The 25,331-nt window shown below is 41.6% G+C and overlaps 1 protein-coding gene across 1 annotated transcript in view; it reads left to right on the forward strand.

The window, feature by feature from the left end:
* The first annotated feature begins 13,667 nt into the window (after positions 1-13,667).
* Positions 13,668-25,331, forward strand: part of PLEKHG1 (pleckstrin homology and RhoGEF domain containing G1) — a 136,330-nt gene continuing 124,666 nt past the window's right edge. The window contains exon 1 of the mRNA XM_040598324.1: positions 13,668-13,898. The gene's annotated coding sequence lies outside the window, so the exon portion shown is untranslated. The remainder of the gene's footprint in view (positions 13,899-25,331) is intronic.

A 25,331-nucleotide genomic window follows, 5' to 3' on the forward strand; every position in this document is an offset into this window, starting at 1 on the left:
GTCAAAGTTACCATCTCCCTTACCTCCCACTGTGGAAAAAAACCTAGTGCTGTCTTGGTCTTCTGTATGGTCTTTTCTTTAGGACAATATACATCTCATGCAGTTTTGTCATTATACTGTAAAAGAATGGAGTGATCTCTTTAACCTAATTAGCAAGAATAGTGTTTAATATGGAGCTGCTGTTCCTTAAAGTTTTTAGTTTCCAAAAATTTTGGAGTGTCTGCTTTATCAAGGAAGCTGTCCCAATCAAGGCACCCCTTCTAACATTAGACTGTCAAAAAAAAACCCAACCCAAAAACAAAAAAAAGAGGAAAGTATCAATTGGTTTGGGGATGAGGCTTCTCAGGGAAGGAATTACAAGAGTGTTAATTTCATTTAGCCAATCTGCTGCTATTAGAGCATTGGGTTTGTCTCTTTGCTTTTGGTATATTCTTCGCTGTACTCCAAGGAGAGAAACCTGTGTGACAGAAATTAAGACAGTAGAAAAATGGACAAATAGTCTAAAAACTTTGGCTTTAGGACATCATTGCTTCTTTAATCTCACCTCTAGCCGTCTGCTCTCTCTGTCCTCACACACAAGATAAACTCTCAGAGGTCACATCTGTCATCTAGTTTTGAGGTCTTGATCTCCTAGGACAAGGAGGTTAAATATATAAAATATAATAAATTTATCAATATAATGGTTGACTGGTGAAGTTCAATTTATTAATAAAGAGTATCAAAACTAGAAACACTCTCCTTATTTTAAGAATAATACTTCCATGGAACATAGAAGTCTCCTTATATAAAAGTGGGGCTGCCTCTTGACTTGTTTCCTACTTCCAGATTTCCTTTTTCATTATGGTAGGAAGATCACAGTTGTAACAAGAGGAAGAGGAAACGGAGAAGAGCACTTAGCAGCAGTAAGTTTTCTTATGTTTAGAAATAACCTCTGTGTGCAAAAACAATTGTCAGCAGCTTTCACTGATTTCAGTGATGGGTTTTGTTTTTTCAGACCTGACCACCCCCTGTTCCCCAGTCTTTTCACATGCATCAGTCATGAGTCTGAGCCTCTCAGCATCCCCAGGCTGAGCTGTCATTAATCATTCTGCACTTTGAAAACTGCTTGTGACACTCTATGGTGGGCAGAGCTCAGGCAGTGAGGACCAGCTCCGAGTTCAGTCCATTGTAAGTACACTAAAGACTTTTTACTGATGCGTGTAAGAGGAAAGATAAGAAATACAAGTTCTCCCAAACCATTTGTGGTGATCTGCTGTCAGCCATTTCAGAGAGGTAAGAGTCAAGTCTGATGTCCACTCTAAGTGGTATGTATACTACTATCTGGCTTCTGAAGCCAGGTGCAACTTTTTCATGAAGTTCATGCCTTGTAACACCGATATAAAATAGTATGCAATCTCACCAGGGTAGTTCTGGGATTAACACACACAGCTAGGAGTCAAGAGACCAGTGCTCAAATTCCAGCCTGGCTATTACAAACTCATTACACTATGAAATTCAAAGTTACAATTTTCTGTCATTAAATCTCTTCTTTGGGTGGTGAAAGCTGAACAGCAGTGAAGACTCAAACCATTGTGTCATCTAGTGAGCCACACTACGTGGGGATAAAGTCAGACAATGGAACAGTAAACATCCAAATCCCATCTATGTTACAGTGCCTACCAGTGGGACTACAACTGCACCATGAGATCCTGAATTGCAAGTCCTCTTACAGTTTGAGGGATGTGCAACCTAAAGAATAATACCATTTTTTCATTTATTTTATTACATCAGTCCAAAATGCTGTACTGAGTGTCCAGATCAGTTATGCTTTTTCATATCCACTATGTTTTATAGGATAGCGCTAAAAAAATGTAACATTTTGGCTTCTTACATTACTATCAGAATGACCATCATTCTTCTTCATTTGGGTCTGTTCATAATTTTGATATTTTTGCTAATAATAAGAAGGGTTCTGCTTTGCACAGTTCTGTCCTCCATGAGGAACCATCCATGACTATGCTGTGGTCGTTACATGTGAAATGACAGGAAACAACAGCTTCTTTCACACTCAAATGTGAAGTAGAGGTGAAAGGAAAGGTTTAGTTGCAGTAACCTTTGCTACTTCAGCTGTCTGCACTGCTGGGGGTAAGGTGCTTGAGTACATCTGGTTTGGCTTTTTTAGTGAGTGCATCATCCCATCTCCCTTTGGTGCTGGGGACCGGGTGGAAGGTTTGCTTTGTCTCTAGGGATTCTGTTTGCTTTGAGTGGTAATCAAAAGACTGACATACCACAGCCCAGGTCCTGATGAAAGCTGTCTTCCATCAGTGCAGCAGACTGCAGGGAGATGTGGAGTTCCTGACTGTCAGGTGGGAGAGAGCTGAGAGGGGTTATATCCAACTGAACCAAGTCTGGTTTAAAGTTTTGGACATGCTGTAACCTTGATTAATGAACTGTTCTGCCCCAAATATTTCTTGGATGTCTACATTACCATTTTCAATTGTGCTAACTCAAACAAACCAGCAATCAATTAACTAGAATTACAGTATGACCAAAACTGTAGGCTAAACAATGCCATTATGGAGAAACTGGCTTTCAGCCCAGTATCTGCAGATGATGGGATATGAAACAGCCTATTGATTCTGCAGCTCTTGAATTCTTGTGTAAAAGTAGAAACAATGCTATTTGGCTTTTCAATAGGAAAAAAAATTCCCATTTTAGTCACTATCTCCACTTAGAAAAGGCAAAGTAAATTACTGAGCCAATTTTAGAAGGTTGTACAGAAAGAAGTACTTTCAGCACATTAAGAAAACCTCAGGTAAGAGTTACACAAACTTTGAGCAATCTTAAAAGAATGGCAAGAAAACTAAATTTTAAACTATATTTGTATGTCCACCTGCCAAAAATGTTGCACAAACTTTTTGTGATATTTTCAGCTTTCTAAGTTTCCAGCCCTTCATGTAGGAACCCATTTAAGAAGACAAAACAGCTTTGTCAAGTTTCTGTGCTGATGACTGGCAGTTTATTGCTAATACTGTGTTATTTAGTGCTTTTCATTTGGCCTCAGATGACAGAACCTTAAAATGTATGAAGGTCTCAGCTTTGACTTAAGAGTTTCTAGTGTTCTTGGATTGGGGGGGAAATTTTGAGATTTTTGAACAAATGCACACAAATAGCTTGAAGAAGAAGACAAGCAACATCAACTGAAAACATCACTTTCAAAAAGCTCTTCATTTTAATTAATCCCCTGTTCTGCAGGAGCAATTTTGTGGTTTTTTCAATACGTGAGGGTTTCTAATACAAAAAGTGTGCAGTAATTGTAAAAGCAACAACCAGTCCAGCTGCATTCCCTGTGCAGAAACTGAGAGGGACAACAAGCCATAAATAGTGGTGTCACCGCCCCTCTTTGCCTCAGTTAAGGAGTGTTATTATTCTAAACACAAACCAAAGTATTGCTTAGGCTCCAACTGAAAGTTTCAAAGCCTCATAAATCTGCCAGGTCAAAGCCAATTTTCACTGGAATTTTGGAAGGAACCTCTTTCCTTGAGAGAAATATCCAGGGCTAATTTAAATTTCCTTTTACTACTTATTTTAGCAGCATTGTCCAAAATCAAAGTGTTCTTCAAATGGAAGAATACAAATTTTCCTCTGAGTCTATATATGTTTTATATACACACATATATATATGAAATTCTATATATGCCTGTAATTTAGCACTAGCCTGCTATAGCAATCACAAGCAGCATATCTACGAGTATATATCCCCCTTTAGCCTGGAACTGCTGAGAATTTTCTTCAGACAGAGATTGACTTGATGAATGACTGCACATTAATTACTGCTGGGCTTTAGGTGGAACAGCACTGTCTAAAGCTGTTGTCTCTAAGATCCCAGCCAAGGCAGGTGCATAACCTGCATGGAGCTGAGGCCTGGAAGGGGTTATGTTGGGTGGCAAATGGGCAGGATGCAGCACATGAGCATCTCCAGTGCTGCATGACGGCCAGTGCCATGAAACAAAAGCAGAGTTTGGTGCGAAGTCTGTATGTGCAATAAAAGCTTTGGAAACTGCTGCTGCTGAGGAGAGTTGCTGGCTCCAAAATATGAAGAGGAAGGTTTTTATTACTTGTTTTAATAAAAAGGAACCCCTTCCACGAGGGCTCAGCAGACAGCTGAGGTAATATTCAGGAAAGGCTACTCAAAAGGAAGGATATGTGTACACACTTTCTCTCTGATTGCCCTTTTGAGAGTATTTTTTTGTTGTTGTTGTTGCGTGCTACTTTTTCTGCTTTGGAGTCTCTTCCTAGGTGGAAAAGCCAGCCTTCCAGAAAGGGATATAGGACAGATCAGAAAAGATCCTTTTTTCCTCTCTTAGTCTATTTCTCTTCTGTCAGTACCCTCCTGCTATAACATTTAAGTGTCTTCCTTTGCGCATTGAGTGTGTTCTACATGGAAAACCTGCTTGCAGCAAAATCTGCTTGCAGCACAGTGTTTTCTAGACTCAACATTTTATCTTTGTAATACGTGGTGCTATATGTTTTCTAATATGCAAAAGAAACAAGATGGTAATATAGGATAAAATCTGAGGTCTCTTTCTTTCTGGGGACATTTATTCCATTTTCATGGTTACTTCTGAAATTCTGTTCTGCTATGCAAAAAAATTGGCCCAGAGCATCAACGAATGCAGTGATAGAACAGTCATGATTAGTTCAAGATCCCCACAAAGAACTCAAAAAATAAGAAAGGCGTCAAAAGGGTAGGTTGCAGAGTGAGAGAGATTTCTCAAGATATTTGGTGCGGTGGGACAAACCTCTTTTTTTTTTTTTTTCCAGTTGTTAAATCTTTTTCCCCAGACAGGAGCAACTGATTTGAATGAGCATTTGGCTTAATTTGTTTTGCAGAAGCATATAATAGGCCCGTGGACTCAGTCTGTCAAAACACACAGTCCTAGGCCTAAAGAAAGACGGCATAAAAGTGGGGCTTTTTAATGAAAAGAAAAAAGGTAGAAAAAAGAACTGCCTTACATAGTTCAAGTGATTAAGGCAGAAAAGACAAATGTTCTGCCTCTAATGTGGACTTCAAATAAAGATGTTCCTTTGCTTGTTAGCTACTGTCAAAAGGGACCTTATTCTGAGAAATATGCTGAAAAAGTGTTTCTTTGTCTACCACGCACATCAGCTGTATGGTAGACAAAGAAAGATCTCTGTGACTGACTTGTTTTTATACAAAGAAGCAAATAACAGTGCCTGTATCTATAGGTATTGCTTTCCAGTGAATCAGTTTTATGTCATACCAGTCCATAAGATTCAGAATAATAATTGTAATACCTGTTGACCATAGCAATCTGTTGTAGTTAAAACAGACCTTCACTCTGCAGGTAAAAAAATTCCAAATTTACAAGCTCACCAGCCTTGTTTAGTTTTTTTTTTCCCCGCTGTGTCAGCCCTGGGACTCTGTTTCACCCTGGGCTGTGCCTGCACTTTTGGACTTGTTCCTCTCGCAGGATATCTCCTACCCTTATTAACATACACTCTTATAAAGGGGAGCTCTGTGCAGCAGCGTGTAACACTTATGTGGTTGTTTTCAGGGAAGCACAGCTGTGACTATCTTCTTCCCGGAATGGCAAACAAGATAGTTGTTAGGTATTAAAGCAAATTTAGCCTCCAGACACAAGATGTTGCTTTTTTTTTTTTTTCCTAGATAAACTAAGAAGTCTCGTGTAACCTGCAGCAGTGTCTTGTAGGTGGAAAGAAATGTGCAGCTGGAGGGGCGTCGGAGCTTTTTCCAGCAGTATTTGCGTCAATAAAACAGCCTGAAACTTTTATGGCCTTGGCAAAGCTAACGTAGGCTGAATTAGTCACAGCAGCAAAGCTATCTGCTCACCAGTAGAGGATCTTCACATTACAAACTTTTCCTATAAATCTCATGAGGTTTAACAGGATTTATCTGGCAGTAAAATCTATAGATTTTTACAGACCCTAGAGTTTGATTTTACTCTTTCCAACACATTGCAGAACCAAGGTGAGATCTTCTGCCTCCTAGGTCGTTCTTTCTCAGCTTTTTTGCAGTTGCTGCTGCTAACTGTTCAGTCTGCATGGATGAGTCTGTGGTCCTTTGCTGGAAGGCAGCAGAAGTCAGTGGAGCCCAGGAATATTTCCCCCTTCCAGTGTCTCTCTCAGTACACTTCTCAGGGTGACTGCCTCTCTTGTTTAGCCAGTTGTGTGGTTATAATCCCATCACATAAATGAACAAGAATGCAATTCCATGGCATAGGCTACAAATACATCCAGATTAGTATTTTCAACCTGTTTCAAATTTGTGGGCCCCTGTAGAGTGAATCTATGCCTATCAAAGTAAACCTCCCTTTCTCAGTTATCTTTCAAGGTCTCCTAAAAGTAGACCATAGGCTGAAGACCACTGATCTAGAAAAAAGGACCTCCTTTTCAGTTGAAATTTAGGCTACCTTTACTCAAAGGTTCAGGACAATCTCAACACCATTTAGACTATAAATTGTCTGGTGTAGGAATCACTTTATCTTTTTCTACAAGGGCTGTATGCAGTGCATTGGTCGCTGTGCCTTGTAAGCATTATTGCAGTATAAATAAGAAATGGCACTGTTATTTGAGGGCCTTCAAAAATATCACTCTTTTAGTAAGTTTCTGATCACTGGATTTGGAATATTTGGAAATGATTACTATTAGTTGCCCATAACAGGATGTGCTCCGTGATGGTTGGCAGACTAGAGGTATTAGGTAAACATTGTCATAGTTGACTGAATTTGTGTGGTTGCACCCTAACTTGTACAGTTTTCATAAGAGGAGATGCCAAGACCGAAAGAAAACATGGGAGTTTCATGGAGAATAATTACAATTGTTTATTCAATTATTAGCCAGCTCTGAAATGACTCACAACACAGCTGCTTAGATTTACAGGCAGTTAACAGATGTAAGTGTTTGTTGGCTTTTTCGTTCAAAGTGTTGTAGTGGGGCACTGTCCTGGGCCAGATGTTTCATAAAGCTGAAGGCTTGAGGAAATGGAACAGTCTTTTGTCTCTTTCTTGCATCAGTTGCTTTGTCTGTGGCTAAGAAAAAGATATTCTGAAGGTGATTTCATATGACATCTCTTGAGATAGCACAGTAAGCTAGTAACAGTATTCAGTGGAATTTGGGCATTTTAGTTTCTGGGACACTGAAATCTCTGGGATTTTCTGATCTGCTGTTTCCAAAGACTGCAATTTTTGATGTGACTTCATTTGGTAACTCTTGCATCTGCAATAATAATACAGTGTACTAACTGCTTGACTGGTGGAATTCCTCTTTGAAAATATTGAAAACTGATACTCAGTTATGCCTCAGAATTATTGGGAACTTCTTCTGTTACATTAGCATTCAAATGTCCTACTTTTTGATATGGATAATTGCTTTGTGACCAGAGATAGAATACCCTATATAGGCCATGTCATACAAACAAGTATTTACAAGATGCTGCAATACACTGTGTTTTCTAAGTGATGTTGTTTCTGGTTTTAATTTTGGGTTGTTCTCCTGTACCAGCCTTCTGTGCTAACCTTCTACACTAAATAAAAGAAATTAACATCACATTCCATACCAAACCACTGACCATAATACATAATACTTCAGTGGTTTTTTTGTTGTTGTTTTGTTTCTCCCCTCCCCCCCCCCCTTCTTCTTTTATTTTTCTGCCTTATTTCATTATTTCTCTGAGGTTTCTCTCTCCACTCAACCCTCCTTGTCTGAGGGTGATGTACTGCTTTTTTTTTCCTCCCTTCTGTTTGAAGTACTTTGCATTTTTACTTTGCTATATGCAACTACTAAAGAATCAAAAGCATCTATCTGTACTGTAGGTAGCAAGATTTGTGAAAAATGTAAGACATTCTCTGTCTTTTTGTCAATGACAGATTTTCATTTTAGGGCTTACATCTTTCTTCTGGATAGGTACTGACCAAGGTCAATGCAAGTTCCCATTTGGGGGTTAACAGCCTTGATCATTACAACTCCTGATAAGGCTCTGGGACTTCCTTTTCTGCTGCCTTGTCTGCACTCATGTAGGTATGTACAGAATGAAACCAGAGCGGGTTTGTTAAATCTTTGTTCTGGCTTGATAGCATCTGATATATCACCTTCCCCTGACCAGTCTGCAGTGGCTGAGCACGAGTTGTTCAGAGTAATTTAGACTTGCCTGAGGGCTGTGATGAATTATGCCTGCTGCCTGTGACCTGGTTGGCTTGTGCCACTCCTAGGTGGCTAGAGATAGAAAAGTATTTCCTCAAGATAGCTTTTTGCTGTTGCCTGGTAGCTTAGGACAGCACAGGATGCAGTTTTGATGAGGATTGGGATGGCTGAACAGTGGCACAGCAGTTATCTAATAGGCGATTGGGAATGCGTGCTGCATTAGTCAGCGATACAGCAAAGGAGATTACAGTTCTCTTAGCATCCTCTTGCAAATCTGCCCCTCAGGATCCTCCCAGATCCACAGCCAGATAACTACCCTTGCAAACCACCTGCTCTGGGGGTCATTGCTCTCTGATAGCAGCAAACCAGACTATATCCAAGGGAGAACCTTGGGCCAGTTGTGCTTGAGAGAAATACTCCAGGGACTGGTTGGTGATCTTGGAGCGGTTAGTTATGGGCTGAATTCAGTCTATTGCCTAAAAAAAAGCTTAGTTATTACTCATTACTCAGATGGTAGCTTAAAACAATTAGTCTAATTATGGTGAAGCATTGTGCTTTAAAAGGCACAGCTGAAAGTAGAGAACCACAAGGTTTTAATGTAAGTAGTAAAAGTTCTTTTAATAAGCTAGATGAGCCAGAAGAAACCAGTGGTTATACGTTTGAAGGAGTTTCCTTTAAGTTGAAGTGAATTCCTGTAATTAGATGAGCATGTCTGCCATCTGAGCAACCTGTATTAGCAGTGTTGAGAAGTAGCTTAGTTGCTGCTTAAAGTGACTCCAATGTACTCTTTGTTGCATTCACAAGACCTCAGAATTGATATTGCTTTTTTTGTGCATGTGGAGTCACCACAAAGCATGCATCAAGAAAAAAAACTTTTAAAGGACATGCTCTTGCAGCCCCTAAATCAAACACACAAACCAAAGGCCTCTTGTGGCATATCTTAATATTTCTTTTCTGAATAATCAATTTAAGGTAAAAAGAAACAGCTGAGTTTTGAGAAACAAGCACCTCCTGTGCATCCAGTAAGCTTTTCTGCTATGCAAGCAACTGAACAGAGAAGAGGGAATGGTTGGGCTCCTGCTCCAGCTTTGAGTGTTTTTGAATGTCCTGTCAAGAGAAAAGGGGTAAGCATCCTGCGTTCTGGAGGGGTTGTAATGGTTTTGTCCTTACCTGGTGGTTTTGGTATGAGAAGTGGACTAGTGGTGACTTTCTTCCAGAGCAGGATGGTTGAAAGCCATCCTTGTCTACAAGGTTGAAATTAACTGCTCACTTTTAGCCTTATAACCTAAAGCACTCAAAAAAAAAAAAAAAAATCATTGGGAAGAACATAAGCTCTTGTAAGGCTGAAACATGGTTTTTGTTTGCAAATGTTTTCAGGAATAAGCCAGCAGAAAAACTTTCTGGACGAGAACAGATGGGAAATGTAGAAGGCTGTTATCTACCCTAATGCTTAAGAAAGCGTAATGAAGTGGAGGTTGTGTTAAGGACCAAGGCTTCTATTGATTTTGGGACCTGAGCTGACAAGGTAGTTGTGTTAGCTTTTGAATTTACCAGAAGTCTATTTTGTGAAAATTGCAGCTGGTCTGTGTACGCTTTTTTTTTTTTTTTTTTTTTTTTTTTTTTAATGAAATACAGTTGCATCTGTAGAGGATCCAAGCAGGGCTGCTATGTGGAAAAGCAAGTGATCTCAAAGATGTTTACTTCTGCATAGAAACATTCCCAGACAAAGAAGGAATCAAACCATCTCCCTAGAAAGATTAAGTCAATTCCTTCTGTACAGTATCTTGTTCTTTTCTTATGTTGACTGTCTTCATACTCATAACCACTAAACTTCATCATCTTACTCCCATTCTTTACATGCACTAGCTGTTTCCCAAGGCAACTGGCATGCAGTCATCTTGTATTTAAAGTGCTTCCACTTAAACTTTGTAGTAAGAGTAGGAGTAAAACGTTTTGAACTTTGCAGTCTATGATTAAAAGTTTTAGCAGCTGTTGCTGTAAAGACTTAACCTATGTGAAAAAAATTGGAAGCTTATTTATCTCATCTACCTACAGGACCCAGGCATAAAATAAGTATGATAGTATTTTATTTGATGTTAATGATTTTACTAGAACATATAATTACTGAAATGATTGTGTACTCCTTGGCATTAGTATACATGGAAGAGTATGTTCTATTAGACAGGGGTATGATCTAAAGCCCCCACACTTAATAATACTGCTTTGCAAAGCAAATGAGTATACCTGTGCCTGCCAATTAAATTGTACTGTGGGTGGAATAATTAATTTGGATGCTAGGCAAGAAGCACATTGCAGATTATTTTTTTTTATATGGGGAGAGCCCAGGTTAAGATTACATCCATTTTCCCTGCCTTATCCCCTTGTACATGGCATGGATGCAACTGCTTGCTTCTACAGAACACCACCCCTCCCCCCCAGACAATCAAATCTGGGACGTGTCTTTTTTGTCTCTTAAGTGTGTGTGTGTATGTGGTGTCGTTACAAGTAAGTAGCAGTTTTCTGCTGTTGTAGGGACAGATTTATTTTTCTCCAGATTCTAACTCGGAATGGATATACTTGTGCTTGTCTTCAAGTGCATGCTGAAATTCATCATCAGTCAGCAAAACTGAAGCAACACAGATTTCTGTATGTTTAACAGCATTGCGTACAGTTTCGCCGAGTCACAGCCAAAATGAGAAAAACATTAATAGCAGAACTGATGAGATTCAGTCCTGGTGATGTAAAGAAATGCTATGATGTTCGAAAGCATATCTATCTGTATAAAGCTATGGAGAGACTAGTCGATATAAGCAGACTTCTTAAAAGAAAGGAAAATCCCGAAGGGGAAAATAACATGAGGTTACAGATCCCCAACCATAGCAAGCAAACCACTTTCAAGTGGTACATGAAGGCAAGTCCTGACCACCAGTGTGGAAGATACTGATTCATCAGTGGTGTGAGTTCCTGACTGCAAAGGCAGCAGGAGGGACAGAGATGAAGAACTGACAAATGGAGCTGCATCCCACTTCATGTGTGAGTGAAAGGCAGAGGTCCTACTGTGTGAGGGTATGAGAGATGCTGTGAGAGAGAGCAGAAAAAGATGGAGGTGGGGGAAACAGAGGCTTATCTTTTGCCTGTGCACAGGAGCACTGCCGAGGGTGACGGAGCAAGCTGTTTGGGAACCTCCGCAACATGAGGTGTTCTTGCCTGTACTACTTCTGATGCACAGGCAACACCCGGGAGAAAGGTTTGCCTGCCTGCAGTCTTCTTGTCACTCATGCCCTTTTACCAATAGTCACCTGGATTCCCTTCAGAGATGAGTTCTCATGGTTTCTTCATGTAGCTAATGCCTTCAAAAACTGGTGATTTTTCAGATACATGGTTTTGTATTACAGTGTTGTAAAGCTCGACGTTTAAACTTCTATCATTCTTTCTGCAACAATGATTGTACTCTGTCAGTCGACATAAAACTGGAGGTATTTGGTCAGTCCACTGGAACGCTATTTTTAGCACAAGCAAACAGAAACCAGACTGGCTCATGCTCAGTCCTTTGGGGAAAGGGAAGTAGAAGGATGAAGAGAGAGGATGAGACTTCTCTTGAAGGTTTTTCCTGTTAGTCACAGCACTGAGGAAAAACAAACTCCATATGGAACAGATCATGTAAGGCCTTTAAAACATATTTGCAGAGACTGTACAGTTTCTTAAAGGAACTTGGAACACTTTGTGGTTTGGGGGTTTTGTTCTTATATTTCCCATTTGGGGATGTGTGTGCATTTTCATTTGTTTTAATTTGGCCCAAGTTAAATGCATCAACCAGTAGTTTGTTTTATTATCATCTTTGAAAGATCTGTTCATAAAGGGAAAACGTTCCCTGATTCCCTCAATGGGAAAGAGTTATAAATGCTTCTCTCCCAATATTTTTCACTAGAGAGGGTTTTGATGCTTTTTTTTTTTTTGTATGCAAACGAGGGTCAAATTTTTATCCCCAGTGCAAGGTCAGAGTGTATGTGCTGAGGCAAGGATGTGTGCTCAGTTGGATGCTGAGTTCAGATACAGAGTAGCCATGCAGTACAGGAGGTCATGACTGGTGGGCTGGGCTTAGTGGAGCTACTAGTGAATATCTGAAATTACTTGTGCTTTCTGCTTGCCCCATTGAGCAACTTTGTAGAGAGCCATTCCAGAGTATTACCCACAGAGCCCAGCCTTCTGTGATCTGCCTTTCCTGCAAGGATAGGACAGTGGCTGGCAAGGAAGGAGGGGTGGAGCAGGACTTACCCCTTGGTGACAACTCTGCTCTAATTCTGCAATGTGAATGAATGTTGTGTGTAACAATGGCTGTCATGAAAACACTTGAGGGTGGGGATTACTTTTTTTCTTTAGTTGAGAAGCTAATATAGTCCTACTTATTACATGTAAACCTTCGGTTTGAAACATGGCCAAAATTAATAAAGAAATGTGTTAATCTTTTAAGAATCAGCAGTGGTCTGAAGCATATTCAATGTGCATGTTGGGAAAGAGCTCTGGGCTTTTGAACTAATGATACAGAAACAGACCCCGCCAGACTACTTTTTTTTTTTTTTTTTAAGGATTCCCGTGAGAACAGGTAAGATGAGGGCAAACACTGAAACTTCCTGCTGTAATTACTTGTTTTGACATCTAAAAACTATGAACTATGTTAACCTCCCAAATTTCCTCATATTCTAAATGCTGTATATTAGCATGAGTAAAGGGAGAAATCATATTGCAGAACAAAAACAGCGGAGCTTTACTGAACGTGAGTTACGGAAGAAGGTTTTGCAGGAAACCAAGGGTTTTCTTAGGGCTTGGAAGAATAAGGACCACTGAACAAGTGTGAAGAATTCAGGCAGTTTCTCTGTTGGTGCATGTCTTACACAACATTTTAGGAAAAATCAATTAAAAAGTAACTTTAAACTCACTTTTTCAAAGAAGATGGCCAGGCAGGCTGCCAGGAGGCAGGTGTAGTCTCTAAAAAACCTCTTTGAATTTGCTTTTTACGGATTGATTTCACGTTTTGGCACTGCGGACTCCCCTACAGGAGCCCGCACCAGTCCATAGCGGTGCTGTGCGTTACATCGCTGGATGTACAACCGGCGGCGGAGCGAAGCTGGCGGAGGGCTCGGCTCGGTGGGGTGGGGAGGGGGCTCCCGGCCGGGCAGAGGGGCGGCGCCGCGGCCGCGGAGGGAGGGCAGGGGACCCGTGTGCCTGCTCCCTGCCTGCAAACGGTAGCTGGGCTTTCCCCCCTCTCTTCTTTTCCTCCCTTCTTCCCGGAGCTGTAATCCGACTGCTCTCTCTGGCTCGGCTCCAGAGGCAAGTCCGAGTGGTTAATTTCTCTCTTTCCCCCCTTTCCCAGCCTCTGGGGGAGGCGGAGGAGGAGGAGAAGGGGAGCGGAGTCAGCTGCAGCCCGGGGCCGGGCCGGGCCTCCCTGGGAGGGGCTGGGGCAGCGGCCGGGCTGCGGGAGCTGCATGGAGGAGGGGAGTTTCACAGACTCCCCTGCCCGCCCGGGAGGAGGAGGAAGTTTGGCGGTGAAGCCGCTGCCCGGAGCCCGAGCGCACGGAGGGAGCCGGGGCGCGGCCGCGGGCGCTGCGAGGGGCGCAGCCGCTGGCGGAGTTACGGGGGCGGGGGGCGAGCGGCCCGCGCCCTGCGCCTGGATTTTAAACGGGAGGCGGAGCGGCGGCGCGAGGGCCGAGGACGGCGCGAGGCGGCGGCGGCCGCCGGTGAGCGCGGGGGCTTTGTTCGCGCGGGGCGCGCCGGGGAGGGGGCGGCGGCGCACGGCACGGCCCGGTGCGGGCGGGTGGTCGCTGGAGGCACCTGGTGCCTTGCAGCCCCCTGAAACCGGCCCGGCGGGGCGGCCGCGGGGGAGCGGGCGTTTGGTGCCCCGCAGCCTTTGTGCGAGCCCCGCCGCCCCCCGCGCCGCTCCCCGCCTGTGGCAGCCGGCGGGGCGGGCACCCTGCGCCCGGCTACCAGCGGGGCGGCGGCGGTCACCGGCTGCGGTTCGCTTTCCGCCGCGGCGCTTTGTGTCTGGGCGCCCCGCCGGGGCCGGGGGCTGCGCGGGGCCGGGGGGGCTTCGCCGGGTCTCTTCGCGGGGGGCGGCGTTTCCCTCAATACGCGGTAAAATCGCACGGCGTTCCGAGTTTTGTGCAGATGCTTTGGCAAACCTGTGACTTTTGGAAAACTCCGCTCCCAAGAAGCCCTCGATTTTTGGTGTTTTAAAGTGACGTTAATCGGATTGTGATAAGCGGTGGCCTAATGGGGGTTAGCGATGTGATTGATCTTGAGTAGCAGGACCGCGGGGTCTGGGGAGGGAAGAAGAGGGAGCGGCAGTGGGGGACATCGCGGTGTCCTGCCGTCCTGTGGGACCCTGGGTGCGTTCTGCATCTCCTGCCCGGGCTTTTCCCCCGCTTTGCGGGTTGCCTGTCCCGGTTTTGTCCCTCCAGTTGAAGGAGAAGCCCTGTGGAGCTCATCCTTCGGTTAGCGTTGACAGACCTGAGGCACTCATCACCTTTCTTCACAAGCCACAGTGCTCAGACTATCAGGGAAAAGGACCTGAAACAAACTTAGCTGTATGTTCAGCTGGCTTCCAGTATGGTCTGTCTTTAGTTGGCTTTTTTCCTCCCTTAATTATTAATTGGCAGGCTCAGAAAGAACTGTGGCCTGCCTTTTTTCTTTTAACGTTTGCGGGTACTTCAGCAATTTAATAATGCTGTCTAGAGAACCTGATGACTTATAGGTGTTTTGAAAGCTGCGTAATAAGAGCCTGCTAATAGTCTTCTTTTGCTACTGTTTCATTCTTGGAGCGAACAGACTTTGCTGCTGGAGAGTTGCGGTTCAAATTTCCACAAGCGTTTGTTGCCCGTGCCTCTAGCTAAATTTATAAAGGAATTCTGTTAGCTTGTACAAAGCTAAATCTGGCTGTAGCAACTCCTGGCTGTGCAATTCACTGTGATTGGCAAGGCACAATATATAGCTTCTCTGAGATTTATTTTTACTTTTTTTTTTTACTTTTTTTTTTTTTTTTTTCCTGGTGTGTGTGGCACGTAGTTGTCATAATTTTGGGAACTCTTTACCAATGTATGTGTGGGTGTTTTGAGATGAAAACACAAGAGTTATGCTAAGGTTAGAAAATGTATTAATAGGGTGCTTGTCTTGAAAATATGAGATGGCAGTTTGAGAGCGGCCTCTTAATGAATATTGGTATTGTTCTCAGGTCCATGCAGATGCTTAGCTATTAAACTTCGACTCTCTACTTCTCTGTGTTCTCAGTTGCAGACTAGAAATGATGCAAAGCACTCTGACAAATGGTTCTGTTTTAAACGTGTTTGTTTATGGGAATGCTGGCTTTTTCTCGCAGACTTGGAGAGCCCTAGGTAAACAACGTTGACCTGTGGCTGTGTGACTGAGCGCATCCCTGCAAAGGCATATTATGATTCTAACACTAGGCATTAGTATGTCATTTTTTTTGTTTTACTTACGATTTAAAAAAAGAATAATAAGAAAAAATGAGTGTGTAGTTGAATTGGTTTGTAATTTATAGTTTTACTTGATAGCATCTTGCAAAGACAGTATTGTCTTGATTGTTAGGTGAAGGTAGATGTTAATAATGCACAGCTTTGCAAATCTTCAAGTAGTGACCTTAGATTGTTGGCAGCTGTCATGATTTCAGGACATCTGCTAATGTGTTCTTCTTCCTTGGGCAGGATGTGAGAATACAAGTTAACTGTCCAAGGGCGTATTTTGAGCCTAAAGTAGTTGCTTGTGAAACCTTGATATAAACTATGCCCAGTAGAAAAGGTTTGGAGCTAACCCACTGAGTTCTTGGTACCTTCCTGTGTGGTGTGGGTGTTTTTTTGTGTGTGGAGTTTTGGGGAGTTTTTGGTGGTTTTCTTTTCATGGATTTGTGTTTTGTTTGGTTTGGGGGTGGGTTTATTTATTTTTTTGTTTGTTTTTATTTTAAACCTTTGTTGTGACCTAAAAGGTTAAAGCTAGAAGGGAAGTAAAAATATCTGCTTGCTTGTTTAATAAGTAATTTAGGCAAGTCATGAGTCTCTGGTACTTTTCGCTACTGTTATCTGTATAGGTTGGTATGGTTGAACGTTTCACTGACGTCATTTTTCATGTGGCACTGGTATTAGCGTTTTTGCTAAGTCAGTTGTTGCAGTGTGCATGTTTGAAAGCTTCCTCATGCTTTTGTTTGGATTACCGTATACCTGTCGTCCTCTGCCTTTCCTATGCTTGTGATTTCTTGGCTCCAGTTCAGGAAAGGCTTTTTAAGCCTTGCAAACTAGATAGGGTTATAGCAGCTGATGAAGGTGGGTACTTGAAGTAGTGCTTTATTATCTTTAAATGCAAACTCTGCAGTGCAAAGCTGATCTGTTTTCTGAATATAAAGCTAACAGAACTGTAATTGTGATAATGGCTTCTGTCATTTTACCTTACTGAAAAGATTATTGATAACAGAGCTAGCCGAAGCTCTGTCATAGCATCACCCATACGACTTGTAGGCTCTGAGTACTTTTGAGATCAGCCCAGAGACAGGGTTAACAAGCACAGATTAGTCTGAGATACTGCTATAAAAAAATAAGTTTTTTATATGGAGGTATTGTCTCTACAATTTAAATGTGCCCTTTGTATTTAAAAAAAGGCCAACCCCAACAAAATAACTTGTAGAGAAGGATACTTAAAAATACATGAGCTCCGAATGGATGTTGGCTTTCTTTGGTTTGTTTTTTTTTTTGTAATGAAGTCTCAACAGTCTTTTAACAGATATTTAGGACACATTAAAGTATGCCAAAGACTCATTCAACTGTTGATTTTTATTTATTTGTTTGTTTCCCTCCTGCTTGGTTGCCACTCCAGCAGTTGCTGGACACCACTAAGTCTCTTTCCTCAGCCAAGCTAGAGCTGCAGTTCTTGGTCTTTGGAGCATGGGGTCATGAAGAGAAGAGGTGCCGTGTTGCTGGGTGGCATAGCCCTGTCATGTACCCCAAGTCTATAGGGTCAGATGTTCATCAGATTGGACATTTCAATTATCTTCTGACCCAGAACAAGGGAACTGTTTGCAGGACTTTGATTAGAAGCGTTTCTCAGATTAGACATCTATAAAGCTGTGGCAGTTATAAATTAGTACAAAGGAATTAATCTGATGCACATTCCCTTTTGTATTCAGTCATGTGTTGAGAGGGATGATCGCTGTCTTAAATAAACACATTTTATTGACACATTACATTAGTTATGGCTTGAAATTACATTGCCATAATTTTCTTAGAGGCCAAGTGTACTGCACAGATATTAGCTAGACTATACAGTAGAAGATAGAATAATGGCATATGAAAAAACAGATGTTAGTAATATAATGTCTATGGAAGATATTTGGAGTAGTTGTGATTACATATGGCAGTCCTCTTGCAATAAGCTGGAATTTTTGCTCACGTGGACAATGAAGATGTCTTGCCGCTGCTTTCTCTAAACAGCATTCTGCTTTTGTAGTGGAGTAGGGAGGGAAGGGAATTATTGCAGCCCTCTGCGAATTCTGGAGTAGCAGAGTAACTTGCAGAGGTCTTGCTGAATGGCTAATTTTGAGAACCTGAATTACTGTGGTTACACAGGAAGAGTTTTAGTTTGTAGCATAGGCAGTGAGGAGGAAAGTGGAAGAAAGTGTTATTCTTGCAAAGCGAGAATTTAGAGGACATGGAACCTGCAGTGCTAGCCACCCCCAATCCCCCCACCCCCCTTTTTTTTTAAAAGATGCTTTTCAAAGCATTTCTAATAGCTGCTTATTTAATAATTGATTAAGCCTCTTATTCTTGGAGACTACCCAAAGCCACCTAAAGAGTTGTGCTGCATCACCAATCCCAAACAGTGTCTTCCCCACCCCAGTCATGGCTCAGACTTCCAAACTTGTGTGTTTGGTTTATTAACCATTAATCTTGTAATATTTTCCAGTTCCTTTTCATTTTTAAGCCCATTACAGTCATATTTTCCAGTTCTTTTGTTGCAACTGAAATGCACAGAAACTTTGAAAGAAGAGCAGGGGTTCCCATGAGATGTCATGGGTCCAAGACTTCAGGCTTTAGAAAAACATCACGCATCACAGGGAGCAGGTGGAAGCACAAAACCAAGGGGGGAACGGGAGCAGAGTGAGTGAAGAGGTATAGTCTTTGGCACATTACCAGTGCAGTAGCAACAGTTGTGATTGAAAGTATGGGAGCCTTTTGCGTGTGTGATTAAGAATACAATACATGAATGTGAAATGATTAAATAATAAATTTATCAGCAAAGCCTGTTTGTGTCAATTCAATTCCTAAAGGAGTGTGTATGTGACAAGCTATCTTATAGTGTTAAGTTTCTCAAGTCACTTTAAGGATATAAGTAACGTTTTTAGTTGTGGTGGTTGTATCAGATGGGTCTGCCTAGTCTGATTCACCAAAAATTGAGTTTGTATGAACATGGCCTAAAATAGATTTAACTGCAAATTTGATTACAAGTGCAGGAAAAGAGAGGGGCCTAGTCAGGTTGGACTGGCGAAGGAAATGGAGAGAAAAGCTACCGACACTTATCAAGGAGGCCTGAAAGAAGCAGCTGTTCAAGCAGAGTTACAAGCTGCTGAAGACCACTGTCAGCTACTGACTGGGGCACCTTGTGAAGGACCTGAATATGGGGTTGGGCACTGTCTGTCTTCTCATTAATCACAATGCAAAGCATTGCTGTGAAAATACAAAGCAAGGTACCAGTTTAAAAATTTATCTAGAAGAGAGACTTGATGCATTTGAGTTTTCTTTTTTCCTCCTTTGGCATGAGCTCCACTAGTCCTGCTTCCTAGTCCTTTGCAGGACCACAGGTGGTTATGCTAGTGTTTTTTAAGTGTAGTGAGTAGGTATAGCTTGGGCTGGCAGGTTTTTCCCGTGCAATTTTGTGACTGAAGCAGTGCTAATTATCTTTGAATCCTAAAAGTCTCTCTTGCCTGCTGTCATTGAATTTCAGACTGCAAGTGGTGCCAAGCCTCTTCCCCTAAGCATGCATTCTGCAGGAACTTGCATGTAAGCCCTGCCCAGATGTTTTAAAACCTAATTTAATGAATGTTAACGTTGAAATATTTGAACATTCATATCCATTCAGACATTTCAGGATCACACCCCAAGCATTAGTATCATGCAGCTAGTGTTCTCTGCTGATAGGATGCACGGGTCCTCTCTCTGGAAGCACTGATCAGAGGTAAAAAGGATGTCACAGGAACAGTGACTGAATCACTGGCTCAGTCACCAAGAATTTTTGTAGATAAAGCTTTGATACCTAGCTCGGGGAAGAGAAGGGCAGCTAACAGTCAGCTTCCTTTCACCGTCATGGTTGACATCTTTCAGCATTGTCATCTGGATGTGGGCTTCAAGGTCAGCTTCTGCCTTTCTATCAGCCCACGTGAGTAGTCTCTAGCTTCTAGATTTAGTGCATAGACTCTAGCGCCTGTACTTTCCACTTACGTTGGGTGGAGTTATCTGTAAACACAGGCAAGTTTTCCTTGCTACTGTCCTGTAAACTCTTCTTTGTTATTTACCAGTGTTTACCCCCTGCGTGTCCCCTGAGATTAGATACAGTCTGCTGCAGCTTTGCTGTGATTTTTATGTGCCAGTATCAGCTTGCTGGTTTTCCTTTTTTTTTTTTTTTGTGTGTGTGTTTATGTTGCCTGTCCAAGTGAGTCCAGGTGCATGGTTGAGGTCCCAGTGCATTTCAGAAATACAGTGGCAGAATTACTTGCTTGCTGCTGCTGCCACTGATCTGTGGTACTTCAATCTGAAGGAACATCATGCTTTGTGTCCTCAATACCTGATCTGTAGTAAAAATTGTAGTTCCTTCTTTGTAAAGGGTTTTGAAAATAGGTGGGTGAAATGAAGAACTACTTATTATGCAACTCTGTAATCTAGCATTTCAGTATGCACAAAGTTTTCCACTTGCTTTTTAAACTGCAACCAAGTTAATATCACAGAAACATCATTTGAGCTTGCAAGCAGGTTGGTGCTGCTGAGATTAGCATGCTTCACATTCAGGTGTTTGTGAAGCTTTGTCACTGTTTACTTTACAATTCCTTCTCATTACCCTGATAACATACCTTGTGTGGTTGCTCAGAGAGCTGTCATACTTAGTGTCTGAGCGATGTTATCATAGACTTCAGCCCATTGCAGAAACACTAATTTCTCTGAAGAATCAGCAGTCTTAGCCTATTTGAATGGTAGACAAGGATGTATTTAACAATGAATCATTGAATTTGGAGACTTGCCTTCCCTCATGCGCTACCAACATACAAAGTTTGTAATCTCTTCTTTCCGTCAGCCTTCTCTGATAATTGTCAGTCTCTTTCATGTTAGGTGAGTTTGAAGTTGTAAATCTCTGATTTGATCTGTCTTGGTCATTTTGTGCTCCTGCTGTCTTGAGGAGGTTGCTCTCTGTCCTGCAGGCAGACAGGCCCACTTGGCACACTCTGTGCTAGATGTAGCCTTCTACATTCATTGCCATGTCAGGTGGGTTATGCTGTGAGGTCTCTTCTGCCTTGTGAAAGGACAGTCCTGACCCCAGTATCTCCTTTTCCTGAGCTTGAACTCATTTAACCTTGTGAGTTTTTCCCAGCTTTCCAGGGGAAAGCCATTAACTTCTCTTCTGAACACCTAATTCCAGCACCAAGTATCAGGCACAGTGTAGGCTTTTTGGTAAGCCACTATAGAAATTCATGGTTTCTCTCATGACAGAAAATATGATCTGTTATTAAGTGCAAGAGACTAAGTTATTCCTGAGGGTATCAATAACCATTTAATCTCCAAGGTTTTCCTTCTGATTTAGAAGGACAGTATCTTGGCATGCTTCTGTTTCTCCATTGCTTTAGATGATACTGCTCCTAAACTGGTATCAGAGATGTCTGTACGCTAGGAGAGTCAGCGCTAGGCAAATTTTTCAGTTAAAAGGGACCAGGCTTTCTGCAGGCGTTCCATTCAGGAATTGCTTTCCCCTTTCATAAAGACTGCCAGCAGGGAAATGCAGAATAGAGTATCAAGGAAACCCCATCCTTTTGGTGTGAAGGACAGACTGGTTTGCCAAGGCATGAGCTGTGCTGAGCAGAGTTTAGAGCTGATCTACACAGTGGCTCAGCCTGGTGGTCTCCATTACAGCAGCTTGCACTTTGCCACTTCATCTGCAGTGTCTCCCTCTTCCAGTAACGTGGCCTGTTACCAATGCAGGTGTGCTTCCTCGGTCCTGGCTGTACATGCTGACAACATCCCTTGAGTTCTTCAGTCCACAGCTAAGCCACAGTGCAGATCCAAAAGAAACCACACTGAAGAGATTCTTCCTGTGGCTCTGCAGCAGATGGTCCTGCCAATAAACCACCCCCGTTGTCAAATGCACCCAGCGGATTTGGCTCTTGCACCCCTCAGACCCCTTCAGAGTGTTTGTTCATCCAATGCACAGCACAGGCACTGACTCAGATTCTCACAGGGTCAAAGCAAAGCAGAATAGATATTTTTCTTCTGCCCTTTGTTGGTGAAGCTTTGACTTGATGATATGCACAGGTCGGGTATGGAGGAGAAGGGATTTCTTCCACACGCTGCTGCATGCTGTTTGGATAGGACGGGATCTGTATCTGCTTTTCAAGTAAGAATTCTGGAAAAACAGAACCACAGCTATCTGGTTTACAGTCTTCAGAAGAAAAGCTGGTCATCAGCCATTGTCACTGAAGATCTGTTGCTTTTTGGTCTCTTTCATCTCTAGGGGAGAGTGCTTCCATACATACTTGACAGATTCATCTGCCCACCCTGGCTGTGTGCATCATGCAGCTATTCAAGCTTCCAGAAGGGTATGGGTGCCTCTTCATTGCTGCTGTCTTGTAGTGATGCTACTACTAGCCCATTGCTACACAGTTCTTTTTTTCCTTCTACTTCTCTTTACATCAATGCCTGTGCTGGATTAAAAGTCCTTTTTGTTTTGAATAGAGGATTAGTGACGCCCATCTTCTGACAATTTCAGAAAAATGTACTGGGTTGGTTTCTCTTATTTGTTAATTACGGATGTTGAGTCATATCAGGAGGTGATTAGTTCTGGTGCCTGGGTCAGAGTTACTTGTCTGTGCCCATACTTGCCCAACACTGACTTCTTTCCTGGGGACAGTTTGATGTCATACCAGGGATGGTCTGGAGGAGTTCTGGCAAAGATTCACTCTTAGCTGTTGACCTCATGCAACTCAGCCTCTGTGGTGTTCACAGTTGTGAATGGGTAGAGTGAAGGAAAGTCTAGGAGTGCTGCATGTACTTAGCTCATGAAATTGGCTTAATGTGTCTGGGAAAGCGCTCAGCTGACTGCATGTGGAATAAACCTGTTTCCTTGGGATGCAGCACATCTTCTGTCTGTTCTTCCCAGTTACGTCATGCAATGAGAAGGTGCTACAGTATGTGGCCTTCCCTTGATGCTGTAATAGGCAAGTTGCTTTCCTTGGCCAGAAAAGTTGAGCTTTACATACTGGCACATAACTCAGTAAAATCTTGTCAAATAAATTCTGACTTTAGTCCTCATCAGTGGTGATTAAACCTGCACAGTGGTCTGTTGTCTAACACATGTGAACTTCTACTAAGAATGTTATTGTCAGCTTGTCTTAGAGCATCAGTATGTGGAATTATTTGGCAAGAGTATTTGTTTTAAAATACTACAGTATATGTTGACACCATTTTATTATGTCTTGTACACAATATGATCCAAGTTGTAAGGATCGAGTTGTTTGGATGTGAGATATGATATAGTATGGTTGGGAACCATCTAGGAGCGGGGATGATAATGAATGGAGCAAATGTCTTGATACCCTACTTGTAGTTTAAGCAGATTCCCACTTGCAAGTTTGTGGAACACAATTATATGTAGTTGGGTGGCTTTGGCTTATTTTGTTCTTTTCCCCTAGCAGAAACAGGGTAGGGAAATTCCTGAAAAGCAGAGATTTCAAAACTCAAATCCATGGTTTGAGGGAATCAGTTTATTAAAGTGATAATGTTAGCCTTTCACTGAACATCTTGGTCCAGGAGCATTAGTGTGTAGCACAGAAGCGTTGTGTCATTTACACTTTTCAGGAAAACTGAGGTGTAGGTGATCTCAGACTCCTAAGAGGATAACATAAAACACCCGTCTTCTTACTGAAAATTATTTTGGTCGCCTCCCATGTAGAGTATACCCAGAAAGAGAACCTTGATTTTACTGAATTTTGAAAGATAGTTTCCAAGTTTTTGGGCTTTTCATTGAACATTACAGTGAAATCTCCAGGTGTCAGAAAGTTTTTCATAAGATATCAAATCATTGTGGTTCAAGTCAACTCAAACATCTGAATATAGGTTTCTTTGGGGTTTTTGCTTTTTAAACTGCTACTTGCTACTCCTATATGTTTTCTAAAAGTGTTTAAGAATGCAAAGCTGCTTTATTAATTGTGATATATTTCTAGAATAACTAAGGCTATTTTAAAACATGCAAACTTTTTAAAGATGAAATAGAAATTGTAGGACAAATGACAGTATCAATTTCTTTAAGTGGGCATGTGTGTGTTTTCTTTGTGGTAGTGTTTCTAGTGCAAAAGTATGCAATATTCTTACACTAATGTTCAAGAAGTAAACAGTCTATTCAACCAAATTGGTAAAAAAATTCACAGGTTGAAAAAACAATTTTCCTTATAGGTTGTTCCGTTATGTAATATGAAGATATAAAGATCTGTAGAAAACCTTTTTGAAAAAGTTAAAGAAGGTTGGTAGAAGAACACTCTGTAGCATCTAATAGCTTGTGGTTTTGTTGATTTGGGTGTGACCGTAGGACCTTGTCTGAAGGCATTGATCAGGAGGCTTTGAAAGGCTGTTGGGCCCTCTGGGAATTAGAGAATAACTCTTGGATTCAGCTTAACAGTTTTACTCTGGAACTAAAAAGCTGTTATTGATGAAACTTCTGTCAAACAAGAGTGGCCCTATAAAAATTTTAGGCTTCTTTAGGATTGTCTGGTTTCCTGATGTTCATATATTTATTTATATATATATATGCACACATACACACATTATTTATTATATATATATACTTGTGTAGATATACATACACATGTATGTGTATATATTTAAGTGATTGTGGTTGTGTTGCCAGTCAGTGTCTTTCTAGGGTTCTTAAAGAAACTATTTCTCTAGCAGTTGAAATGGAGTTCTTTGCCTCTGGAGGATTTGAGACTAAGGAAACTTGCATGCACTAAATGGAAAGTAGGATGGTAATTACAGCTCACTTTGCATTTTCATTTTGCTTAATTTACAATCTGAGGTACAGTCAGGTGGTTGGGCATTTGAATGTTACGAGTGTTACAGTCTAATCACAGGAACCTGGTAAGACTACTGCCATATTTCCTTCTTTAGATTCATAGAAATGTTAGTGGAGGCTATTCTGTGTATTCAGTTATGAACAGAAAAATCTCTAAATGCAATAAATACAATTGTTATAATTGTCACTTAGTGATATCAAAGGGGGAAAATAAACTCTTTTAATCAGTGAAATTGCCTTGTAGTGTTAATTTACTGCTGTAAATATAGCACCTGAGTGAGAGAAAATATTGCTATTTCATTTAAAAAAAAAAAAGGAAAAAAGAACCACCTCTCAGATGGAGTAGTTTTGAATTTTAAAAAAACACATCTGTAGATGAACATTATGCCACATTAACAAGATTGGATTGATTGTATTACTGTTGAAAGCAGGCCAATATTTAAAAATGGATTTTTTAAATATAATATTTTTGCCTGTTTATGATTTGGTTTCCCTAGACCAAATTAACTTGGACACTCGGCAGGGCCTCTATTTATTCTGGCATAAGGATAAGCATGGGGCAGAGCTTCCTGGTCTCAAAAAACTGGTGATGGTAAGAGGCCTCTGCAGTGCTCTCAGCCAGCTGAATGCCTGAGGTATTTTACCATACAGGAAATCAATTGCAGCTGAATGTGCACTGTTTCCACTCCAAGTATATAAACAGGCCTTATGGTGATATAAAAAAGGGAAAAAAAATAAAATCCAGTCTTACATTCAATAGCTTCTTGAAAGTTCAGAGCAAGAATATCTGATGTTCTGTTTCTGTGGATTCTTCACTGTCACCTTTGGCTGAGCGCATAGCACTGTAT

The sequence above is a fragment of the Falco naumanni genome, chromosome 6, assembly GCF_017639655.2.
Source record: "Falco naumanni isolate bFalNau1 chromosome 6, bFalNau1.pat, whole genome shotgun sequence".
Taxonomy (NCBI): Eukaryota; Metazoa; Chordata; class Aves; order Falconiformes; family Falconidae; genus Falco; species Falco naumanni.